Here is a 26,255-nt window from a genome sequence, read left to right as displayed (position 1 = left end):
AGATAAACTTTAATGTCCCAAAGGAAATCTGTCATGGGCAAAAAGTGCGGACAACAGCAGCATACAAACATATATGGCAGAGGTTTGTTGGCAAAAGACGCATATAATATCGAATAATAACGCACACTAAGGGCTGTCGTCAGATGCTGATCACTGGGAGTAGAATTGAAAGTAAAAGAAAAAGTGTTGCACACCCTGCTCCATATGCATTTCTGTTTTTATTTTCATAAATAATAGTCGAATAATATTAATGATAGAATTAATAGAGAAATGCATATGGAGCCAGAGTGTGTGGCACTTTTTTCTACATTCAAAAGTAAAGACTCGACCAAGTGAGGCAAAATATGACTTTGTAACTTATCAGAAGTTATTACAAAGTATTTAAGTGTCCTTGAGTGTTGGATTAAAGAACAGAATATGGAAATGCTAATGGCTCTGAAACACGTTGAACTGTCTGAAGACCTCCGGCGTTGATGAAATACGGCTCTCTGTGTTGAACTAGAAGAGGATTTAACTGATCATTTTAGCAGGTGTAGTCATGTGCACACAGCACTGCAACATGACCCCCCCAGCCTGACATCTTGACTGTGTTGCTCAAGGGCTAGCTTAGCTTTATGTTCAGTCCTGATTGGAGCTCCCACTTAGTCGTCCACTCCAATCATCTGTCTGGACAGGAGACACAAAGCACCGGTCTCATCCCACGCCCTGTTCTAACCTGCTGTGACTGTGACTGTGACTGTGTGTGTGTGTGTGTGTGTGTGTGTGTGTGTGTGTGTGTGTGTGTGTGTGTGGGTGTGTGCAGGGGCGATTTCAGGATTTCTTAAGTGGGGTGGAACAGAGGGCACCAATAATAGGTCGGGGGTCCTGGGGGGGCATTCTATCAGAATACGGCATAGAAAATCTGCTTAGAAATATTGGATAGGATAGAACAACATAATTCATTATTAATTTCACTTGTTTTCACTTTAAACTAATTGTATATCAGAATACAATAAACATTTTCTATAGGCTCAGTAAGCCAGGTGCCCTGCAATACAAAACCGTTTTTACTTGCATTTTTTGAAATATGTTAGGTCCATATGTGTTTGTGTTATGTTGTGAATGTGAAAATGAACTGCTGCCTCCTCTGTCAGCTCTAGCCACTGAAAAGAAATAAGCAGAGAAATCAGTCAGTCTGACATCATATTGCCTGAGCTCATTACTATTCATTAGCTCGCCCAGTTGGGCTGGGAAAAGGATGCTGACAGACAGGCTCTCATTGGCTAGCTGTTAGCCAATCAGATTCAAACAGCTTAGCTTGTCGAATATTAATGAGAACTGGCAGAAATCGAGCTGAGTCTTCCTGCAGGATTTCTATACCAAAGTAGAATGGCTTGAAACATGGTAACCAAGGCATTTTTTCCACAAAGAAATGTTACAAAGTCCATGGTAGAACTCCAGACATTACCACAAAGTAATGAAATACGTGTGGCAGGGCACCTTTAAAAAAAAAAAAAAAAAAAAAAAACAATTCCAGTGCTGGTTCCATGGTATCAGAATTTTGGATAGTCGTCATGGAAACATTAAGTGGTAATGTGACAAGGGCTGGGAAGATTGGCAGAACAGGCAGCCAAGTGACAGTACTCTGATCCAATGGAAATCACAATTGTCAGATTGACAGCACTCTAGCCCAATGGATTGGGGGGCGGGGGTGCCACCCCGTGCCCCCCTTCTAGCCCCGTCCGTGTGTGTGTGTGTGTGTGTGTGTGTGTGTGTGTGTGTGTGTGTGTCTGTGTGTGTGTGTGTGTGTGTGTGTGTGTGTGTGTGTGTGTGTGTGTGTGTGTGTGTGTGTGTGAGAGAGAATACCACAGTGCAGATATAATTACTATTCATAATTCTGGTGATATTGACACAGTGATAAGCTGAATTGAGTTTATGAGGCTTCTCCTCTGAGAGGGATACCAGTACACTCTTCTAGTTGAGTCAGCAGAATAACATCAAAACTAAATCACAATTTAATAGATCCCCAAGTCCCAAGGTCACAGAGATGTGAATAAAGCATAGCCTGGAGCGCACTTGAATAACCCTGTACCCTCTACCTCCAGGCTACTTCTGATGAGCTCAACATCACGGTTTGGATTTGCTCAAAATGGACACTGCTTGCCACAGGCAGTGGTGGAATGTAACTAAGTACATTTACTCCAGTACTGTACTTAAGTCCAAATTTTGAGGTACTTGTACTTTACTTGAGTCTTTTCTTTTCATGCCACTTTCTACTTCTACTCCGCTACATTTCAGAGAGAAATATTGTACTTTTTACTCCACTACATTCATCTGTTACAGCTTTAGTAACTAGTTACTTTACACAAGATTTCTGCACACAAAACACATGTAGTTTATAAAATTCTATGTTTTATTATAAATGAAACTAGCCAACAATATAACGGCCTACAAGTCCAGCTGAGATGATTAGACCATTAAACACACAACTGTTTGGATCCTTTACACTTTCTAAAATGTGAGGATTTGTCTTTACTTTTAATACTTTAGGTACATTTTATTTATTTATAAACATTTATTATAGGATCAACCCCATGAGATGCGCCATCTCGTTTCCATGGGGGTCCTCAGGATCACGTCCAAACAACAGAATAGCAGAACAACAGAGTAGATACAATCAAATAAAAAAAATAAAAAAAGAATCATAACAATAATAAAAAACACACATGCCCGCATGTACACACACACAAGCTCTCACTATCCCTACCCCCATCACATGTAAAATGTTTGAGAAACAACTGATGTAACATATAACATATAACACAATAATCCCAAATATAACTGACAAAATGAACATTACTATGTAAATTTATGCACATTCATATATAGCCTACACACATACATAACATGACACATATCAATGCTAAATCTGAAAAGCTAGAAACATAAGCAAGTATTCTGATGATGTGTTAACAAAGCAATTCGGAACCGAGGAAAAGACATAAGCGAGCGAATGGATGCAGGAAGGCAGTTCCAGTCACGAGGAGCTCTAACACAGAAAGCATATTTCCCAACTTCTCTATTAACTCTAGGGACAGTAAAGAAGATATGTTCGTTGTGACGAAGGCTATATTGTGAACTGTAAGGCACTAAATATTGCGTTACATAATATGGATATTGAAAGTAAATACATTTAAAAATGAGCTGAAGCCAATGATATTTTCTTCTGGCTGAGGGTGCAAGTATATGAAAAAGTATCATTTGTAAATTTCAAAAGAGCAGTGGTAGTTGAGAAGTGTTTCCTGAAACCAGACTGGCATTGAGATAGTAAATTGTTATCAGAGAGATGGTTAGATAATTGATCAAAAATAATTTTCTCAAGAATTTTTACAATACTATTAATTATTGAGATAGGTCTGTAACTAGTCATGTTTAGGGTGTCCCCTCCTTTATGTAATGGAATGACTTTGGTGCACTTCCATGCCAAAGGCATTCATATATAGCCTACACACATACATAACATGACACATATCAATGCTAAATCTGAAAAGCTAGAAACATAAGCAAGTATTCTGATGATGTGTTAACAAAGCAATTCGGAACCGAGGAAAAGACGTAAGCGAGCGAATGGATGCAGGAAGGCAGTTCCAGTCACGAGGAGCTCTAACACAGAAAGCATATTTCCCAACTTCTCTATTAACTCTAGGGACAGTGTTTGTTGTGACGAAGGCTATATTGTGAACTGTAAGGCACTAAATATTGCGTTAAATAATATGGATATTGAAAGTAAATACATTTAAAAATGAGCTGAAGCCAATGATATTTTCTTCTGGCTGAGGGTGCAAGCCAGGACAGCTGTTCATACATCACACAATGATGTGTCCTATAGGGGCAGCGAAGGACGAATCAGCACAGGCTGTTGTATATCACATCAAGAGAGTGTAGACAAGTGGCAGTAGTGTTAGCATATATAATATCTGCATAGTCCAGAATAGGTAGCAACACCTGAGAGACTATTCTTCTCCTAACCTGATAGTTAAAGCAGTCTATCAATTGATATAATGTTTTAAGCCGAAAGCTAAGTTTGTTGTTAAGCGCATGTACATGAGCTTTAAATGAAAGATCAGTTTCCAGCCAAACACCAAGATATTTAAATTTTTTGGCTGGCTCTAGTGGAGAAGAATCCAGAAAATGCAGATTAAGATAATTTCTATCTTTCTTCTGGAAAAGCATACAGTAAGATTTTGATTTATTCAGCAGAAGTTTATTAAATGACAGCCACTGCTGTACAGAGTCAAAGTCATGTTGTAAAGAGTAATTTATGTCTGGAATATTTGGTTTGGAACAATATATAATTGTATCATCTGCATAAAGATGAATGTCACATCTTGAACAGCAGAGTGGCAAGTCATTAATAAAAATGGAAAATAACAAAGGGTGAAGAACCCTGCGGTATGCCTTTGTCTAGACCTGTAAAATTCGACTGACTATCCCCAAAGGACACACACTGGCGGCGGTGATGGAAATATGAGTTAAACCAAAGAAGAGATGAACGGGAAAGGCTAATTGAATATAGTTTATCCAAGAGCAGATAATGATCAACTAAATCAAATGCTTTTGTAAGATCTAAAAAGATGGCACCAGTACACATATTGTTATCAAAACTAGAAAAAGTATCATTTGTAAATTTCAAAAGAGCAGTGGTAGTTGAGAAGTGTTTCCTGAAACCTGACTGGCATTGAGATAGTAAATTGTTATCAGAGAGATGGTTAAATAATTGATCAAAAATAATTTTCTCAAGAATTTTTACAATACTATTAATTATTGAGATAGGTCTGTAACTAGTCATGTTTAGGGTGTCCCCTCCTTTATGTAATGGAATGACTTTGGTGCACTTCCATGCCAAAGGCACTTCACAAGTTAAGAATGACAAATTAAAGAGTTCAGCCAATGGAGAGGATAGGACATGTGAAGAAAGTTTGATAAACTTACCCTCAATGCCGTCAGGGCCAGGACCACTGCTAGAGGATAGCTTGCTAATGGCCAGCTGGACATCAGCTGAGCTAACCTGTCGAAATGTGAAAGAACTATCGTAGTGCTGAGAAATAACAGTCAGCTCTGGAGAAAAGAGCGATGACTGTACCTGCGGTGTTTGGGAGAAATGCAGACTAAATGCATTGGAGAGCACTGCTGGATCATTAACAATTTCATTATTGATTGTCATGTTACTCGTAGTACTGTTGGAATTACCAAGTAAGGTATTCCTTTTTTTCCAAAATTGTTTAGGATTACTGAAGTCATTAGACAAACTATTTCTGTAGTAATTGGCTTTAGCATTTCTTGTTTGGGTGGTACATGTGTTTCACTAGCAAGTTTTGTATATTTGTGTTTATTCCAAGCCCTATCCCTCTGTTTAAACAGGCTGATAAGATCCCCATTTACCAAAGTAGATGATGACCTTTAACCTTAATAGTTGTCCATGGGGCATGCTTATCAATAACTTGCATAAATTCTGTATAAAAGAAATTCCATGCAGCTTCCACATCAGGAATTAGGCTAAGTCTATTCCAATTTATCCTTCTCACATCATTTATGAATAAATGACTGTTAAATAATTTCCTGTCACGGATCCTAATATATTTAGGAGAAAGATGGGGAGTTGAAATTTTCCAAATGCAATATATGATTGAATGGTCGCTTAAACAATCCAAGAGAACACCAGATTGTATTATTCTGTTGGGATGTGTGACTAATATCCAGTCAAGAAGAATTTTGCAACTTGGACTGATTCTTGTAGGCTCTTTAATAATTTGTGTAAAATTTGAACCATTGAACATGTTATGTTCCGTGAGAGTACAAGGATCAGTCCAATTTAAATTGAAGTCCTCCCAACAGCACAATTTCTGATGTGTCACCAAGCGATGAAACAGTGGCTAGGATGTTTTGAACAGACTCTGACTTAGGAGATGTAGGTGGGCAATATATATTGCCAATTATTAATTGTTTGTTTGCATGAAGAATAACCTTTACAAAGATACCTTCAAAAATCTCAGGTTTCACTTTCGGGATAATTAATTGTGATTTCAAATTTGATGAAATATAAGTGGCAACCCCGCCTCCCCTGGATCCTCTATCTAACCTATATATGATGTAGTTGTCCAGGTTAACATTGGAGTCTGCTGTATTTTCATTTAGCCAGGTTTCAGATAATGTTATAATATTGGGATTATTATAAATAAGCCATGCCCTTAGTTGATAAATTTTATGAACTAAACTACGAATGTTTAGATGAATTACATGAAGACCTTTACCCATTGGTTACAGTTTGAAAAGCAAATTCTAAAGTAAAGCCAACTGGCCATGACTGATTTACAATAATCGTAGTGATTAGGGTAAGGTGAATTTGAGAGCAAACCATCATGCGTACCGCACGAACACACACGATACTTAACTATGTTTACTTAAGTAACATTTTCAATGCTGCACTTTTACTTGTAACAGAGTGTTTTTTACAGTGTGGTATTACCGTGGTATGTGGTAGTACTTTTACTGTAGTAAAGGATCTGAATACTTCTTCCACCATTGGCCACAGGGTTAATTTAAATAAATAGTTTCTCAGCACAGCAGGCATTCTGTCAGTAATATCTGCACGCTCAGACATTCCCCAAGATATTCTATTTGTCTCTCAATACTTTGTGACTTCTGCACCCAGTCTGTGGTACCCAACCTTAGCCTATTTGTTCCTACGGAAGCTCACAATTATATAATCATTTTTAAAAAGGTAGACTCATTTCCTAAAACAGCTGGAAACTAGGGTTGTTTTTAGCAAACATAATTTATAGAGATTGGATTTGTTGAAAAAAAGACATCTTATAACGTTAAGCTAATCTTAGCCAGGTAGTGTGCCATTAAAGATTAGCTTTAATAATCAGTTTAGGCACAAATTGCCACACATTGCCAGACCTCCAACGCGCTGTGGACATAGGTCCTGCTACACTACAGATGCATTCTGGGATAGGAGAAAAAATGCTCTGGGTTGTTTGCATTTCTTTAAACCAATCACAATGGTCTTGGGCGGCACTAAGCTCCGGACACAGAGACGGTGGTTTTGGTGGAACATTGGCACGCCGCAAAAGAAAACGCCACATACAATATTAAATTAACTGTTGACACAATACAGTAATGTGAGCTATTTACTGTAAATTAGCTGGTACATGGTTAAACCTCATTAGCTCTTACCAGTGTATCTCTGTGTGTACTTCGTCTACAACAATCCCACCAATCGGTCCCAAAACCTCCCAGTTAGAGAGGAAATTATCTAAACATATTATTTGTAAATCTTTACAATCATTCCACGAAAGAACCAAGCAGCCCTGCCTTGTTGCACCATCAAAATTTTCTTAAAAACCTGACATTGTTAGTGTGTAGCTGACATCAAGCGCCAGATGTCAGGCTTTAGCCTTCAAATGTACTTCTGTTGATCCAGAGTAAGGTGTCAAGGCTGGCCAAGTGCCGAGGCACGAAATCTCTGGAATTCTGGACCCAAAATGCACGACACAACCAGGAGCAGTGAGGGTGCAGAATTTAATAGAACAAGTCTAGTTTTGCATGTAGATGATGAGCAAGTCACCCAACGAGAGTGGATGTCCAAATATAATACAAAATAAATAAAGTCTCCACGCTGCCTCCCGTTTATGCCCAGTATACGAGAATGTTGACGAGATATGAGGTTCGGGCATGTTAGTTTAAACAGAGATAAGTTCTTCTACTGGAGATAAAAACACTTATGTGACAGTAATCGCTTTTGGCTCAAAACTCCGTTTAAAAACCAAAACGTAGTGGTGTAAATGCAGCCTCAGAATCCTCTGCCATTTGCTCAGTCCCCCAGGAGTGAGCAGTTGGACCCTTTTAAGGCCAAGTAATTTAGCAAGTATAGTAGGCTAATGGCATATCTGCCAGCTTGACAAAAGACAACAGTAAACATAATGTTCCTGTAAAAGCCCCCAAGTGTTGATTAGTGTGTAGGGGATCTGCTTCTGACTTTAACGGCAATCCAGGATTAAAGGAGGAAAAGGTTTTTATGGCATGAAAAGCCTCCTCTAGATTCTCACAGTCTGAGCCAAAACAATATCGAGCGTAAGCCTTTGTTACGGTTAACAATGTGTCCTCTGGAGAGGGTAGGGAAATGTGGGTGGAAGTCACATTATGGGATTTCTGACAGTCTCGTTCATCTGTGAAACATTGATAGGTTAGCTAGAATGATGAGAGCTTTAAATCATGGACTCACCATGGCATTCTGCCACATACCCTTGTTGTTAGTGTTGTAGATAGAGATAGTGGAACTAAAGATAAGATTAAGGGTAGACTTCAGTGATCCACTCCACAACTATTGTGTTTTTAAGTCAAGTCAACTTTATTGTCAATTCTGCAATATGTGCATACAGACAAATTGAAAATATGTTTCTCTCAGACCCACGGTGCAATAGGTACAAAAGATAAGTAAAATATACAATACAATACAATACATCTATCTAAATACATCTATCTAAATAGTGCAAAAGTAAGGCAAAACTAAAGGATACAGAAAACTAAAGAAATAAAAAAATGTCCACGATAAAGGAAAATATAAAATTAAATTGACTTGACTTTCTATTATCCTTAGCTGTACTTTATGTTTAGGACTTATCAGCAAATGCTAGCATGATAACACTCTAAGAAGGCTGTGAACATTACCTGCTTAGTATGTTAACACGGTCACTGCGACCATGTTGCCATGCTGGCATTAGCATTTAGCTCAGAGCACCGCTATGTATTATTATGGGTGTCACCATGCTTCTAATGAAGTACACACACACACACACACATACACACACACACACACACACACACACACACACACACACACACACACACACACACACACACACACACACATTATTTTCTTTAATACAGATGATGCTGAGTCATTAATAAATTAGTCATGACAAAAAAATATGTATTTTTCCATGAGTCCACCATGTTAGCAGTTATAAAGTTACTTAACTTGTTTTGGTAGCTTGATGGAAAGTTAACGTTAATTAGCTTATGTTAGCTTTCTAATTCTACCCAACGTGCTTTCACTAGTTACAGAAAACAAGCCTAACAAAGTAGTCCGTCATCTGGCGAGAGCACTGGTTTTCTACACTGTGACAAAAATGTGTGAATGAAACATTAAGTTGTTAATAATTTAGTGGTCGGCCGGCTTGCTGGTTAGTTAGCTTGCTTGCTAGGAGGCTCAGTTGTCAGTTCAGCATCATCTGTATTAGAGAAAAGAATCACTTCATCTGATGTTTAAAGGTATTAAAACAGCTTTGCCAGCCTAGTTACTGGAGTACCTACACACTAACTACACATATCCTATACAAATACAATTGTGGCTGTATTATGTGTGTCCCTTTCAATAATTGCTCTTAAAGTGCTCATATTATGCTTTTTGGCTTTTTCCCTTTCCTTTATTGTGTTATATATATTTTTGTGCATGTTATAGGTTTACAAAGTGAAAAAGCCCAAAGTCCATCCCAAAGGGACTTACCATCTCCAACAGAAAACACTGTTCACACTGTTCAGTGTGAACAGTAACACTGCTCCAAACAGCTCTATTGTAGTCCAGCCTTTACTTCAGAGACAAAAGTGGTCACTTTGTAACACACGTTATAATGCTCGCCTAGCTGCCAAGCATGGCACTCCCTCAGACTCTGCAACTTACTGGCTAGTAGTTCTTACCTAGGTACTGAGCATGTGCAACTCACAACAACTTCTGTTCCAACAAAGATGGAACAGAAGTGAGATGCCTCACTCTGTAGCTAAAACAGAGAGCTCAACACACAGGGTGAAAAGAGGAGCTGCAGCAATGTGCATTACAACAAAAATATGTTGTTTTTTTGAAAGTTAAACCATGTAAACCTATTCTGATATCAGTACTTCAAGAAATTTTATGTTTATTGTCCACCCCGTATTAGATTAAATTTAAGCCCAGGATTTTGACTTCAGACATGGTGAACAACACATTACTTTTTAAGATGGAACACAAAAAAATTGACTTTTGTTTTGTCCCTCCCAAAAATTTGTAGGCTTTCTTTTTCAATAGTAAGTTGTTTTGAGCATTGAGAATCAGGGACAGTGAAAGATCGCAGCATCAGGTGTTTTGTAGTTGAGAAAGATGAATATATTGACGGTCACAGCCATGTTTCTCTCATTCGGACAAGCTTTGCTTCATGAAAAATGCATTAACAGGATTATCATGGTTAAGTTGGCCAGGTCTGGGGTCAAAACTGCAGGGTTATACTATTTATTTTTTTATGCCTCACTTTTGGCTGGCTCCCATTGTGTTGTTCCATTTTTAAGTGATTTTACAGAGCTCACACAGCAGGAGATTTTAGAGTAGCCCCCCCTCCTGCTATTTTATTATAATTTAAATACCTTGGCTCAGTGCTATCACGCAGATGACAACCTGCTTTGATACTGCATGTGCAGTAGGACAATTCTTCATATACCTTATATACCTCAGCACCAGCTTTACATGATTAATTAAAAATGGATGGATGGATTTGTGTCATTTTAGATCAGCGGTGATGATGACAAATAATTTCTTGGGGGGGGGGTCAATAATAGGTCAGGGGCGGCCAGGGTGGGGTGACATTTTATCAAAATAGCCTACAACATAGAAAATCTGCTTAGAAAAATAGGAAATATTGGATAGGATAGAACAACATAATGTAATTCTGCTAAATAAAACAAATGCATAACATTCATTATCAATTTCACTCTAAACCAGGGCTCTAGAGTGCGACCAATTTGGTCGCAAATGCGACCAAAATTTGTAAGGTGCAACTAAGATTTTTCCTAGGTTGCACCGGTGCACCTAACGTACTCGCATCTGCTGCCTCTCCACGAACGAAGCGATATCGTTTATATCGATATGGTTTAATGTTGCGTTACATGACCCATTCCTTCTGTAAAGCCGTGCCTGTGTTTGGATCTCTCCTCCGTGCAGCCCCGCCCCCATTCACTCACACGGCTCCTCTGCAACATGGAGAGACACTGCGCCGCCGGCAAGCCCCCAGGAGGAGCGCTAAGTCTAAAAGCCAACATGGGTTTAGCGGATAACAGTGGTACTGCACCCCATGGCCCAGAAAGACTTTTCACATAGACATTACATGGCGAAAGAAACGTCTATATTTCAGCGGATCATTTGTTTCAGGGTATATCAACTTACCAGCTTGAACAATGAAAGGGTCATTGTTTAAAACGTTACGTTTTTAACATTTTTAACATTCACTAGGAGCGAATCCAGAATTATTAAATTTGAAATGATGAACGTGCATAATGGACGCGAGCAGACCCACGGGACTGCGCACGCCCGCTCACATGACTGTTCTCCCAAGCTCATGTAGCTAGCTGTAATAATGGATATAGCTAATGGTTGTAATTCACCATGTGTTCTATTAATACGTCCATGGTGTTATCTTATGAAGCTATGATACATCCGAGGGATGTATGTATGTTGTAAAGCCTGTTACGTGGATGTAACGTCATTAGCGTTTCCCAAACTGGCGGGGCTATCGGCTAGCTAGCTAGTTGCTAACATCAGGGTTAGCTAGCATGGCTGTATTAAGATCATGCCTACATAACGTTACTACAGACATAGTGATTACATCGCCTTGGTTCTCTCTTATGATACATCCGAGGGCTGTATGCTGTAAAGCTTGTAACGTGGATGAGATGAGATGAAGCCATGGATGAGCTCTGTTCACGAAACTGCAGGCTAACTGCTAGCGCTAGCTAGTAGCTAGCTAGCTAGTAGCTAGCTAGCTAGTAGCACGACATAATGATTAAATCTCCTTGGTTGTCTAGCTAAATACATCTATCGTTAATTTAGCTAAGCATGTAAACGATCGGGAACAACGAAAACACAATGTTTAACGTTAGTGAATATTTTAGACAATTGAAACGGCGTAAGAGCCACGAGAGATAAGCTCATGAATGAACATGTTGCTACCGGTTGCTAAGACAACACAAAAAAATTGTTGCTAGTGCGCGTGTCCACCGTGACGTCATGGGCCAAGAATGCAGAAAAGCCGAGCTCCATGTTGTCTTAATGCGCTTTTGAGCACTCTCATTGGAACGTACGGAGCTTCCCGCCGAACACTGTATCCAGTTCTCTTAATACATCCATGGCCGCCGGTCCACATGCTGACATTTGTCTACAGTTTTAATTGACCCTTCGCTAAGCCCCGCCCTCCTTAGTTACTGTTGCTACGCCTGTCAAGCTTTCGGGCCTGGCACGTCTATTACTGTGATTACTGTATTTATGCACCGGTGTCAGACATTCCCAAGGAGATAATTAGTAATTTTTGGTGAAATATCTGAGAGAGCAAGACGAAGGGGACTGCAGTATGCATTCGAGGGATATATCCACGACATTATATGCAACCGATTAGAGAATAATTTCATCAATATTGAAGCTAAAGCATGGTCATGCCATAATGTGAACCGCCTCATACGCTGACCATTCAAATGGGAAACACACAAATTGAGGAACAGCTATGTTCGTGCACAGCAGGGTAAGTGAAATCTGAAAATAATCTAATAATTATAAATGAAACATCTTATCCATAAGTCTTGTTGAATAAACACAAGACATTAGCCTGAACACTTTCAATGATAACATTCTCCTGCTTATATTTTTAGCGATTAACAAAATATGTCAGTGAGCCTCCGTCTTGCCTTTAATAATCTTAAGGACAATTCCGGCGCACAACGAACCTAACAGATGTGTAACCACTCGATCGTTCTCTGGGACATGTTTTCATGCTAATCAAATGTGTTTGTAGCTTGAAACAGCTAGCGCGGGCCGCTGATTAGCTTACAACACTAGTATTCGGGGCACAGGGAAAGTACAAACGGATCGCTATTTATGCCACTAAAAAGGCTCAAATATCACCACACTTCAAAGGTAGCATAATGAGGGTCCCTAAATGTGAACCGAAGCATTGAGAATATTTTAAGTGTATTGAACGAAGAGCTTCGGGAGCTCCGTGAAAGGCATATGAGAGAGAGAGAGAGAGAGCTACCGGTAGTGAAGCTATGGCCACCGAACAGGAGTGTCTGTGTTGCACGGAATGGGACCTGTTGCGTTGCAACACCCAAGAGACGCAGTGTTTTGTACAGTCTGAAGATTTCCCCTATCTGATAAAAAGGGCTGTACTTACCTACTACTACTACTGGTAGCGTCCTCTCACTTTCTGCCTTTCACGGAGCTCCCGCAGCTCTTCGTTCAATAAACTGTCTGTACACTTACACAGTTCCCAATGCTTCAGTTAACATTAAGGGATCCTCATTATGCTACCGTTGAAGTGTGGTGATATTCTGAACCTTTTTAGTGGTATGAATAGCGTTTTGTTTTTACTTTCCCTGTGCCCCGAACACTAGCGTTGTAAGCTAATCAGCGGTCCGCGCTAGCTTCTTTCAAGCTACGAACACATTCGATTAGCATGTAAACATGTCCCAGAGAGAGATCGAGTGGGTACACTACACATCTGTTATTATACCCTAGGTTCATTTTGCGCCGGAATTGTCCTTTATTTATTTATTTTACGTTGAAATATATGCATTATGAAGAAAGAACCGTCATTATTTCCAAGCAATGCTGTGCTGAGTTAGCTAGCTAGCTAACATTAGCGTATTCTTGCCTTGGAGAAAACGTAGTGTGTTTTTGTTTTTGTTAATCTTGTCGACATTTAGCTAGTTGTGAATCGGGCCTCCCACACTGCTTGATCCCTGCCCGGCATTTCTCCCCTTGGGTTTTAAGTTTCGGGAAGGGAAAATATTCCACAACCCTATCCAAACTTTTAGGTATCGGATTTGCACAAAGCTTCGGCGTGTTTCCCTCACTCGAAAGCTTGACAGACCTCCCGTGCCTAGTTACGGTTGCTAAGCCACGATTGGCCTGTGGCGGTTTTCGGGCGTGGCTTTTCGAAGGGTCAATTGTTATTAACACAGCTGTATATTGTTAAGTATGAGAGGGAAACCTGTATTGGTACCAGTGTTTCCGCTGGTAACTCTATTATTGCAGCCGCCACGGCGAAAAAACACATTAGAAGTTATTAAATGCAACTAACTTCAGTTCGTTGAGTAATAGCGTGTAAGACGGAGCCTGCTGGATCATAGTTCATAAAAATGCAGCGCAGTGATGATACAGACATTTCATAGCCTACACAAGACTGGTGTAATGCCGCTGACCTGCCAAAGTGCATTCGACCCGTGCTGGACCCATTCATAATGAGTCAGCCGTCACTCTGTGAATAGCATACGTTTCAGTCCATTGCACTCCCCCTGTCTCCCTATGTCTTTAAGTCTGTTTTTTTTTGTTGTTTTTTTAAGATTTCAGGCTTTATTTTGATAGGGAAGCTGAAGACATGAAAGGGGAGAGAGAGGGGGGAATGACATGCAGGAAAGGGCCGCAGGTCGGAGTCAAACCTCTATATTTACCAACTGAGCTATCCGGGCTTCCTCTTTCTCTTTTAATCTGTCTGTTATTGTTGTTGAAAACAAGTGAAGGAGCTTTCTCAGCGATATATATATATATTTTTTTTAAATATATATCCTAGGCTATTTATTTCAGATAACTTGTGTTGCAGCTGTATATTTTCAAACTGGTAAAGGAAACACTGTCTTTGCATTTTATTTTACATTTAGCCCACTTTGTAAAAAAATATCGTGTATCGCAATTCAGCGCTAATTGCAACGCAAGGAAAAATTTGGGTGCACCTAAATTTTGTGCTGGTGCGCCTAAATAAAAAAGTTAGGTGCACCAGTGCAACCAAAGCAAAAAGTTAGTATGGAGCCCTGCTTTAAACCAATTTTATATCCGTATACAATACACATTTTCTATAGGCTCAGTCTGCCACTTTTTTTTTTTTTTAACTATTCCAGTGCTGGTTCCACTGTTTCTCTGTAGAGTGGTTCTGTTTATGACAGTAGTTAAGTTTCCATCCACTTAAAAATTAAAACGTATGCCAATAAAGCTGGTGAAAGTGTGTTTCCATCCAACAGCTTTAAAGCAAAAATATGAGCGTAATGACGTCACGTGTTGTTTTTCGGTCAAATTGGTATATCGAATTGATTTGAGAAATTTTATAGTGTTTCAATTCATTTTCGCACTGAATCGCACAACATTCAAGCAAACATTTCCAAACAAAGTTATAATAGTGCTTATGTGCCAGATGATAGTGACATATCAAGCTATAATAAGAAAACAACGATGGTATCAACAAATTGCTATGATGACGCAGATGCATGTAAATGCCCGACGACAACGGAGGTCGCCTGTGGTGTGGGAACGAGAGCGCTCCAAACTGATCTGGAAGATCGTGGTTTAGAGACACTTCATGGAAACCCTTTGGTTGAAGCATTTTTTCGGGTATGACCTGTTGTGTAATTTTACTGGTCCGTCCCTTGACCCAGATAAGCCTTGGCCCTCCGGTTCCAACCGAGAAGCGTATCGCCATTGCGCTCTACAAACTGGCTAAATGCGCAGAGTACAGAGTGGTAGGCGAAACGTTTGGGTCCGCAAGACCACCGTGTGTTTACGCCGAGTGCAATTCCATATGAACGAGGATGATGCGAAGGTATATACCTACCTGGAGTAGCGTGGTTGACACCAGACCCTTCTCAGTTGTAACTGAGAGTGGGTCTGGGGAAGGTTCATTCACAACCCATTTCCAAAGGGACGGGAAGGAAAGGGTCACCAACGGACGCCGCTCAAATGCCTTTGGTGCAATTGGATAGACCTAAAACCAATCAGAGCGATAAAGGAGATGATGTATGCAGAGCGACGGTTGTGATTGGTGCCTCAATTTGGAAAAATTGGAAATGGGCTTGAATTGGCTCTTTGTCAGACGGACTTGCAGAGCAAATCTCAAATTTGCTGGAAGTTTGTCAGGGTTTTCCCAGGCTATACCTGGAGTGGATAAGGCGCATTAGATCTCGCTGCGTAACTATAGAGCGCACCTTGTGCCACAGGTGTATGATGCAATAGACGGGACATATGCTTGAACATAGGGGCCAAACCATCACCAATGAAGAAGGGAGTCTCTGCTGAGTTCAATGATACCTCACACAAGGGTCTACATCAAACGGGTCATTAGTTATAACAGGGGGCGTGGCTTAAACATAGGGGACGGGCCAAACCATCACCAATGAGGAAGGAAGTCTCTGCTGAGTTCAGTTATACCTTACTCAAGGGTCTACATCAAACAGTTCATTAGTTATAAAAGGGGGCGTGGCTAAAGCTTAGGGGGCGGGTCTAACCATCACCAATGAAGCATGAAGTCTCTGCTGAGTTCAATGATACCTCACACAAGGGTATATCTTAAACGGTTGAAATTTTATGAAAGGGGGCGTGGCTTAAGCATAGGGGGTGGGCCAAACCATCACCAATGAAGAAGGAACTCTCTGCTGAGTTCAATGACACCTCACACAAGACTCTACCTTAAACGATTCAAATGTTATGAAAGAGGGCGTGGCCTGAGTAAGTGGCCGTGGTTAAAGTATAGGGGGCGGCTCAGTATCACATGTAGACCACACATTATAAGTTTAATGTAAATCGGATGATGTTTGTCATATAAGGCGCATTTCCTGTTGCTAGCTGGGGGGCGCTATCACCAAAAGTCAATTTTGGCCTGTAGGTGTCCTCAGGCCTGGACCCTTGTCAATCGTGAGAAATTTCGGTCAGATACGACAACGTACACTCAACTTCTTTGTTCATCGCTAAACACTCAAAATGGCCGCCACGCCACGCCCACACCGTCTGACGAAAAGTTTTTCTTTTAATAACTTTTCATCTTTAGGGTGTTGAGATGGTACAGACCAAGTTTTAAATCCATCGGATGAAATCTCTAGGAGGAGTTCGTTAAAGTATAGCACCTTGACTTTTAGGCCTACTTCCTGTTGCCACTAAACTTTTCATCTTTACTGTCTTAAAGCGCCCATATTATGCTCATTTTCAGGTTCATAACTGTATTTTAAGGTACCAGAATAGGTTTACATGGTTTAATTTTCAAAAAACACCATATTTTTGTTGTACTGCACAGCTCTCTCTCACTGCTGCAGATCCTCTTTTCACCTGGTTTCTGTTTTAGCTACAGAGTGAGACCTCTTTTCTTCTTCTTTTTCTTCCGTACTATCTTTGATTGTACTCGCACATGCGCAGTAGCTCAGATGTAGATCATGTCAGCTAGCTAACTCTAGCATGGATGTATTAAGAGAACTGGATACAGTGTTCGGCGGGAAGCCCCGTACGTTCCAATGAGAGTGCTCAAAAGCGCATTAAGACAACATGGAGCTCGGCTTTTCCGCATTCTTGGCCCATGACGTCACGGTGGACACGCGCACTAGCAACAATTTGTTTGTGTTGTCTTAGCAACATGCTAATTCATGAGCTTCTATTTCGTGTCTCTTACAAGTGGCGAACTCATGAACTCGCCGTTTTCATTGTTTAAAATATTCACTAACGTTAAACATTGTGTTTTCTTTGTTCCCAATCGTTTACATGCTTAGCTAAATAAACGATAGATGTATTTAGCTAGACAACCAAGGAGATTTAATCATTATGTCGTGCTACTAGCTAGCTAGCTACTAGCTAGCGCTAGCAGTTAGCCTGCAGTTTCGTGAACAGAGCTCATCCATGGCTTCATCTCTCATCCACGTTACAAGCTTTACAGCATACAGCCCTCGGATGTATCATAAGAGAGAACCAAGGCCATGTAATCACTATGTCTGTAGTAACGTTCCCAGACAGCAAAATATATTTGAGCCAGATTTGGACCAGGTCTTCATTAGCATTTGGCACAGATCTGCTAAACGGACCTGGGCCGGGCTCATTCGTTCCAACGGCCCAATACCGGAACAGGTTGGAATTACGGATCAGAGACAGATCTGGGCCAGAATTGGCCCAGTACAGTTATTAATGCCATGACGTGTGGTGTGGATCTGGCCCAGACTCATATTTTACATCTGGGGCTCATCTGGCCCTGATCTGTGATTCATATTTACAAATATCCACGCAATTTGTAATTTTCAAAATAGTTTTTATTTTTTATTTTAAAAAGGCATCTGACGTGAATCCAGATGCACAAAAAGAGAAAAAGCATATGATTAAAGATCATTGTTAATTATTCAAATTACAAAAAAACCAAGTAACCTAATGTGAACACTGCGCCTACTGTAGGTATATTTACTAATACTGCTCATTAGTTGGGTGAGACCGCGCATGGCGTCCACCCCCGCAGTCACAAGGCAGATGTGATGGCTATTGATTTATCTCCGTGTCCGTGGCTTTGTCAGACATGCGAGTCTTCCTCATTGCTCCTGTAAGACGTAGCCTACAAAAAGCACACAAATCAAAGAAACAAACAGTATGTTAGATTAAGTATTCAAAGATTATTTATTACATGACATTATAGTAAAATGCTTGCACAAATAGGCTAAATGTGACGTGGTGTGTAGTGAGTGAATGAGTAAGAGAATGATTAAGTAAAGCCTAACAAAACTAACAAAAGACGGTTTAGCCTAGTGGGTAGCGCTAACAAACGATTTTGCAGCTAACACACAATGGACACGATATTCAGTAATTTTGGTGAATAATAAGCAAAGATCACTGATTCAGCCTTAAAGCCTGTTCACATTAGTTGTGGATGTTTAAAAGAACCTATAGCTACTACAAGCATAGCCTAGCTATAGGTCTACTAGCCTACCCAGCGTATAGTATTTATGCAGGAAAAAAGCGTTCCGTTAGTTGTGGTGCGTCTGGTCTGCGCAGCTCCTGCGGATCTGGCCCACACCCGCCGGGCGGACTCAATTCAGTTGTGGCGCGTCCGGTCTGCGCAACTCCCGTGGATCCGGCCCACATCATGATGTATTAGAACGGGGCCACACCCGCCGAGCGGACTCAATTCAGTTGTGGCGTGTCCAGTCTGGCCCACACCCGCTGGGCGGACTCATTTCAGTTGTGGAGCGTCCGGTCTGCGCAGCTCCCGTGGATCCGGTCCGCACTCGCCAGGCGGACTTGTGGCGCGTCTGGTCTGCGCAGCTGCCCCGGATCTGCGTCGCACCCGCCGGACGGACTGTCATTCTCAGAAGCTACAGACAAGTCTGGCGCAAAGTTGGTGCAGATCTGCATACTGAGTGTGACTGCTGCGCGAATCTCCTGATTCGAAAACGGATCTGGCACAGATGTAAATGCTGTCTGGGTTATGTAGGCATGATCTTAATACAGACATGCTAGCTAACCCTGATGTTAGCAACTAGCTAGCTAGCCGATAGCCCCGCCAGTTTGGGAAATGCTAATGACGTTACATCCACGTAACAGGCTTTACAACATACATACATCCCTCGGATGTATCATAACTTCATAAGATAATACCATGGACGTATTAACACATGGTGAATTACAACCATTAGCTATATCCATTATTAAAGCTAGCTACATGAGCTCGGTAAACAGTCATGTGAGCGGACGTGCGCAGTCCCGTGGGTCTGCTCGTGTCCATTATGCGCGTTCATCATTTCAAATTTAATAATTCTGGCTTCACTTCTAGTGAATGTTAAAAATGTTAAAAAAGTAACAATGACACTTTCAGTGTTCGGGCTGGTAGGTTGATATACCCAGAAACAAATGATCCGCTGAAATATAGACGTTTCTTTCGTCATGTAATGTCTATGTGAAAAGTCTTTCTGGGCCATGGGGTGCAGTACCACCGTTATCCCATGCCCATGTTGGCTTTTAGACTTAGCGCTCCTCCTGGGGGCTTGAACTCTAGAGACAGTAAAAGAAAGCCTGTTTCTCCAACTTCGGTCAGTTACAAGGCAGGATTAGCTGGTAGACTTCTAAATTAGGGCGCAATGTGTAGTTCTTTTGTAGATTATGGTGAACTTGTGTGTGTTGTAGCAGTGCTTTGCTATTGAGAACGAGGTAGCATGCTAGCGTTAGCATTAGCGTTAGCATGCTAACGGTTGTGGTTAGCCAGCTCGTTTCGGATTGTGACACCGCAAGGCCGATTTTGAACAGCTCACCCGGAGACTGAAGGCAGGACACATTCAGAAACCGTATCTCACTCAAAACAGCATGGATGGATTTTTTTCAAAGTTTGTATGTGTGTGAAACAAATTAACACCCCAAATCCCAGAAAAAGTGTGTTTTTTCATAATATGGGCACTTTAAGATGGCACAGACCGAGTTTGAAGTTGATCGGATGAAATCTCTAGGAGGAGTTCGTTAAAGTACGACATGTGGAAATGGCCAAAATCGCACTAATTTTGAACTTTGAAATCAAAATGGCGGACTTCCTCTTGGGTTTAGGGTATGGCTCTAATGAAGTGACATGTTACATATGTGTACCAAGTTTCGTGAGTCTACGTTAAATGCACTGCAGGGGCTCAATTTTTCTAACTTTGCAGGGGGTGCTAGCGAGCCAATTTGTGTGTACAACACACACAAATTCGCCATAATCTACAAAAGAACTACTTACATGTGCGCCCTCATTTAGAAGTCTCCCAGCTAATCCTGCCTTGTAACTGACTGAAGTTGGAGAAACAACCTTTCTTTTACGGTCTCTAGAGTTAGCTAGCTGACATGATCTACATCAGGAGCTACTGCGCATGTGCGAGTGCAATCAAAGATAGTGCAGAAGAAGAAGAAGAAAAGAGGTCTCACTCTGTAGCTAAAACAGAGACCAGGTGAAAAGAGGATCTGCAGCAGTGAGAGAGCTGTGCAGTACAACAAAAATATGGTGTTTTTTGAAAATTAAACCATGTAAACCTATTCTGGTACAACCTTAAAATACAGTTATGAACCTGAAAATGAGCATAATATGGGCGCTTTAAGACCCTCAAAAAGGCAATTCATTTGACGGGAAAAAGAATAATTCCATCAGTTTCAATAGGGTCTTCGCCGCTGTCGGCGCTCGGGCCCTAATTAAAATGTCTGTGCAACATGAACAGGGCCCTTACGTGACAACAAGATGCGTTTTCAACTCAGACATTGTTTAAATTCACCTACCCTGTCTCGATCCTACCGGTAGGTAGCTTCTTCAGGCTTCTGTTTTAATTATCACGCAGCAGTTCCGTGTGTATTTGTAGCTCATCCATTTTGTGTGTGATCGATCAGGTGTTGGTGAGTAGGAGGCTTGGCAGTGTCGATTTGTGTGGTAGTTCCCTTAGCATGCCCAACCGGGATCCTTGCTTCTCAGAGAGCTATCTGCACACTGTTGACCTTTTCCTGCTACACCGGGACTTCAGCGCGAGACTACGGCTAGTCTTCTCTAGCTATCACTGTGCAAGCCACAGACATCATTTGGCCCGTTTCCATGTTGTGAGGGAATAAACTTCAAGTTTTCGTCACGAAGGCATGACCTGTCCTCTGGAGGACATAGCCAGACCAACGGGCGCTCACTGGATTGTTTTCGCGAGCGGGAGGTGACGAAGGCGGGGAGAAATCAGAAGCAAGGATGTCCGGTTGGGCATGCTAGCGCGGCTAAGGGAACTACCACACAAATCGACACTGCCAAGCCTCCTACTCACCAACACTAGATCGATCACACACAAAATGGATGAGCTACAAATACACACGGAACTGCTGCGTGATAATTAAAACAGAGTAGTTGGGGCGGTACTCGGTCGGTTTTAAAGCACTCACAAACCTTCTCAAATAACAGCTAAACAGTACACTAAAACGTGTTTCTTAAACCATTGTAGGCAAGAAATATGCTCTAAAGAAAACAAATATCCAATTAACAAGACTAGTGCAGTGCCCGTGTGGAACGGGCGATTGCTTGGTCTGTGGTATTGCTGCTTGTAGCCTAGAATTCATAAAAACCAAATTGTACCCCAAAATGACTTACAGAAGGACCACAAACCACTTCATATGCAACTAACTCCACTGTATGACTTACAGTGTAGGGTACTTCTACATCAGAGGAAGACATTGTACTACTACATTTACCTGAGAGAGAACGCTGCAGATTCAGAATGTAATCACAAAATATCCATAGACAGTATAAAAATATCAGACAGTAATCAGACATTAAGGTCATGGACTCATGGCAGTGCGCTACCCACCCGGCCCGTTATGAGCGCTAATCAGCACCTTTCTGCGTTAATCAACCACCAGAACCAGACCGTGTGTGGAGAGAGAGAGAGACAGAGAAAGAGAGAGAGAGAGAGAGAGAGAGAGAGAGAGAGAGAGATGGTGTTGTCTTGTGTCGGATCGTTAAGGAATTAAAAAGTTCAGCAGAGTTGTTCATTTCCATACAGGTTTAGCGGCTTGACGGTTAACGGTGAAGTAGGGGATTTGATTCGCTGCGTATTTTGGCGACTTAATAAACCCGACCCAGGGTGAGTCCGATGAAAACGGATGTATCTGCCTGGTTCAGCTCTGAGATTTTCTCGCATTGCACCGCTACGTGAAGGAATAATCTCCAAGATTAGGCTACGTTATGTTCTGCCACCTCACAGCAATTTAATACAATAGCAGGAAAAGAGTCCCCCCGCTGTTCTAAAGCGTTCTGCATGTGGCGTCTGCTGATGTGCAGCTGAAGTTCCCCCCAAACACGGACACAAATACAGATACGTCTCGCTTTATAAGATAGAAAGCTTGCCTATAAGTGGGATCACGCTCTGTCTGCACTTGTTGTCTGGTTGTGCCTTGCATGTGTGGGATTCTGATACATCCTTAAATTCGGGAATTGTCGTTTGTTTATTTAAAGTCAAAGACAGTCCAAAGTAGTGCTACTTCGCACACATTTTAGCTGCCAAAGCTCCGCTGCTCTCTCTCTCTCTCTCTCTGTCTCTGCTCCTGCTCACTCAGTGTGAGAGGGGGAGGGGCCAGCGGCTAGAGCGGCAAAACTTGGCACTGTACTTACTCGTGCCCATAGCAACACACCTGTCAAGTTTGAAATCCATCGGACCAACGGTTCGAGAGATATGCGCTAAACACCCAGACAGACAGACAGACAGACAGACAGACGTTCCTGAAATTATAGATAGATGATTCTCTCACCGATTGTTTTTCACCCCTCCCTCTTGGTTTAATCCACCCAATCAGTAGGCTTGTTCGAGATGAGCCAGGCATGCGTGGAATCGATCAGCAGCGATCGCCGCCCAATGCCATTTGAGTCCGACTTGATCCTAACGTCATTCACACGTGGGCAACGATAACCTCACGAGATCAAGGCAGTCGCAGTTTTTAGAGCCAGGCGTCGCAGTTGCTTTCCACCGACTGCAGGACCAAGGGCATTATGGGAAACGCCTAGTTCTCTTGGTTCAGAATCGACTCAACAATATGAAGCTTTATATAAACTTTTTATTGTTTTTGAATTGAAGGAGTTTTAATTGCTATTTGTCTGATTTGAAGGCTTATTCTGTACAGAACACCTGCTGTGTGTCTGATGTTGAGGTTCAGCAGTCAGATGGACTAAATCCATTCAGATTACAGATCATCTACAGTCTGTTGTGTATTAATATCAGAAACAGATCACATGTAGAGCATTTTGACAGCTACTCTGTCTTAAAAAAACAACTGGAGACTGTGCTGATATATGGTCTGATAACATTTTATTAATTCAGACCTAACAGGATGTGAGTGTTTCTGTGACTTCCTGTTCAGCCTGAAGGCAGCTGGAAACGGCTGGAAACTGTGCGACTTGACCGCGGCTTTTTGTCACCGCCCACTGCTGCCGCTGCCTGCTCTCGTGGGGTTTCACTTATTTTTCTTTCTTATCCAGTCTAATTATATACATATATGTGCTTTATACAGCTGTTCCTGTATCTTTCTGTCCGTATACCATGTCCCACTGACACCAGCATCAAGACTCTCTCAGAACACACACCATGATGGGAGAATCAGTTGCTAAGCCCAACTGATCAATAAAGCTTTGAAATTGTAGTCTCTTCTGATTGGACTGTTGGCAAACAAGGTAGAGACTGGCATTGATATAAACAGCACCAGTCTTCAGGCTGTTGGCATCACGAAGACTGGCAGTTTTGACTTTTCTATCAGTCCAATTTGGCAGATGGGCTGCAAAAAACAGCAAGAGGTCCTTGTTCTGCTCAGAGCTGAAGTTTTCTCACAGTGCCATACTGCCACGGATGTATTATAAGACCTGGATACAGCGTTGGAGGTGGAGCCCCGTTCATTCCTTTTGAGAGCTGCTCAGTGGCGCATGAAGCCTTCATGGTTCCAAAAAGGGCCCAAATGATCGGTGCTGCTTCTGCACTGTGTGGCCCATATAGCAGGTGCACTGGTAGTCTAGATACGTGACGTTTCACTTCCGGGATTGCTCCGTTGTCGCCAGAAATACTGCTGGATCTCACTCTTTTCGGTCAGATGTCCATTACCTTTCTCTTTCTTTCTGTTGGCGTTTTAAACTCTGGAGGATTTATGTTGCAGATAAGCTATGACGCAAACAATTCACTCACAAAACAGTCCGGTTGTAGCAGGCTTCCCATTTGTAGCCAATGCTAACTGCAAACTTCACGACACACAACTTTAGTGTCTTGATTCTCTCCGCTCTCATCATCCACATTTAAAGCAGCAGCAGCCAGCTGTTTTATAGCAAACAAGCTCTGACAAACCCACCGTTCTCTACCTGCCCCCAAGTGGCCACAAATGTAATAACAGCTTGAAAGAATGGATGCATTGAGATAGAAAAAAAAAATGATATACATATTTTGACTTATAGTTGTTCTGGGTCCAGCTGCATAGCTAAGAAACTCAACATGAACATGCTTAAACTAGCTTCTCTCCTGTTTCACGTTTATAATGTCACTGATAATCTTATGGCTGCGTATATTTCTGCGTGTGTAAATGAACTTTAAGATAGCACTAGTAACATTTTACTTTTCAAAGTAATTTGTGCCAAGCTGCTTCCCTGTTGCTAAATGTTCAGACTAATGTTTCTTACTGGAATGAGTCCTCGCTGCAGGACTCTGCAGGACTCTGCAGGTTAGGAGAGGCTGACATTTCAAGTTGTTTTAGAGACACAATGTGAAGAAAATGAAAATGACAACCAAAATAGATATATATGATGTAAGAGGTCATTAGTATTGATCACAATCAGATATGTCTTGTGAAAATGGTATGTGATTGTGATATATATGGTGTGAGACCTGTCCAGTCAAGCAGCATCAAATCAGTTGCAGCTAATTACTAAACTAATCAATACACATCTCGTTCAAAAATGCTTCGTGGCATTTTGCTGGTGCCATTTAGTCATTCCCTTGCAGTTAACAGACCTTATGACAAGATAAATGGAGCAATTCAGAATAATGAGTGCCACAAGTGCGTAGGTCAAAAGCTCTTTATAGTATTAAATTAGAGTAAGGGTATTGAGCCACTGGTATTAAGTCAGTTGAAGGGGGAAATTTGAACACAGCATGAATTTAGGACAGCACGGCAGTAATTAGACTAGATGCTTTAGCTCATAACCGCTTTTTTTTTCAGAGCACAGGGGTACTGACAACAATTTGCTATGTAAATGTTCTGCCTGATACGACCAGCTGAGCAAAAAGGCTGAGAAAAGGGTTGCTTCATTCGGACCTGCAGACACTTATATTCTTTAAACTACTGTTAAAAGGCAAGTTAGGAGTTGTTTACCACCAGCCAGGCTCAGTGTCAGCATCAGGGGCGGAAATGAAAGAACCACTCCTGTCGTGTACAGGATTGGAGTTTATTTTTGCATTACAAGTCACACAAGAGAAGCAACTGAACTAAACAAAGGGCCGCTTGGGTGTGTCCAAATGATGTGATATTAGGGCAGAATGAAGCATACCGGTGTCCCAGTAGGGCCATAAATATCCTGGCTAAAGCAATGGTTCAGTATTTTGGGAAATGCACTTATTCGGAGTCAGATTAACATCAATAACGCATTAAAGGGATACTTTGCCGATTTCAGTCCAGCTCTGTGTCATCTTTGTGTGGGCAGTGTGCTTAGATGAACGGTGCTGTGTGGCTTCCCTCTGTGGTAGCAAAGCACGGAGCTTGGAGCGTCCTCCGCACACACTGCCCACACAAAGATGACACAGAAGTTAAGTATGAAGCTGCAGTTGGGATGTTGTTAGCCTAGCATAGCGTAAAAACTAAAAATAGGGAAACATTAAGCCTGGCTTTGTCCAAAAGTCAGCACTTCTGAAGCTTGCTAATTATGACGTATCTTGTGTGTTTATTCCATCCCATGGGCGTC

The sequence above is a fragment of the Perca fluviatilis genome, chromosome 21 (genome assembly GCF_010015445.1).
Source record: "Perca fluviatilis chromosome 21, GENO_Pfluv_1.0, whole genome shotgun sequence".
Taxonomy (NCBI): domain Eukaryota; kingdom Metazoa; phylum Chordata; class Actinopteri; order Perciformes; family Percidae; genus Perca; species Perca fluviatilis.
The sequence above is the reverse complement of the archived record's forward strand: the minus strand, read 5'-3'. Positions refer to the sequence as shown.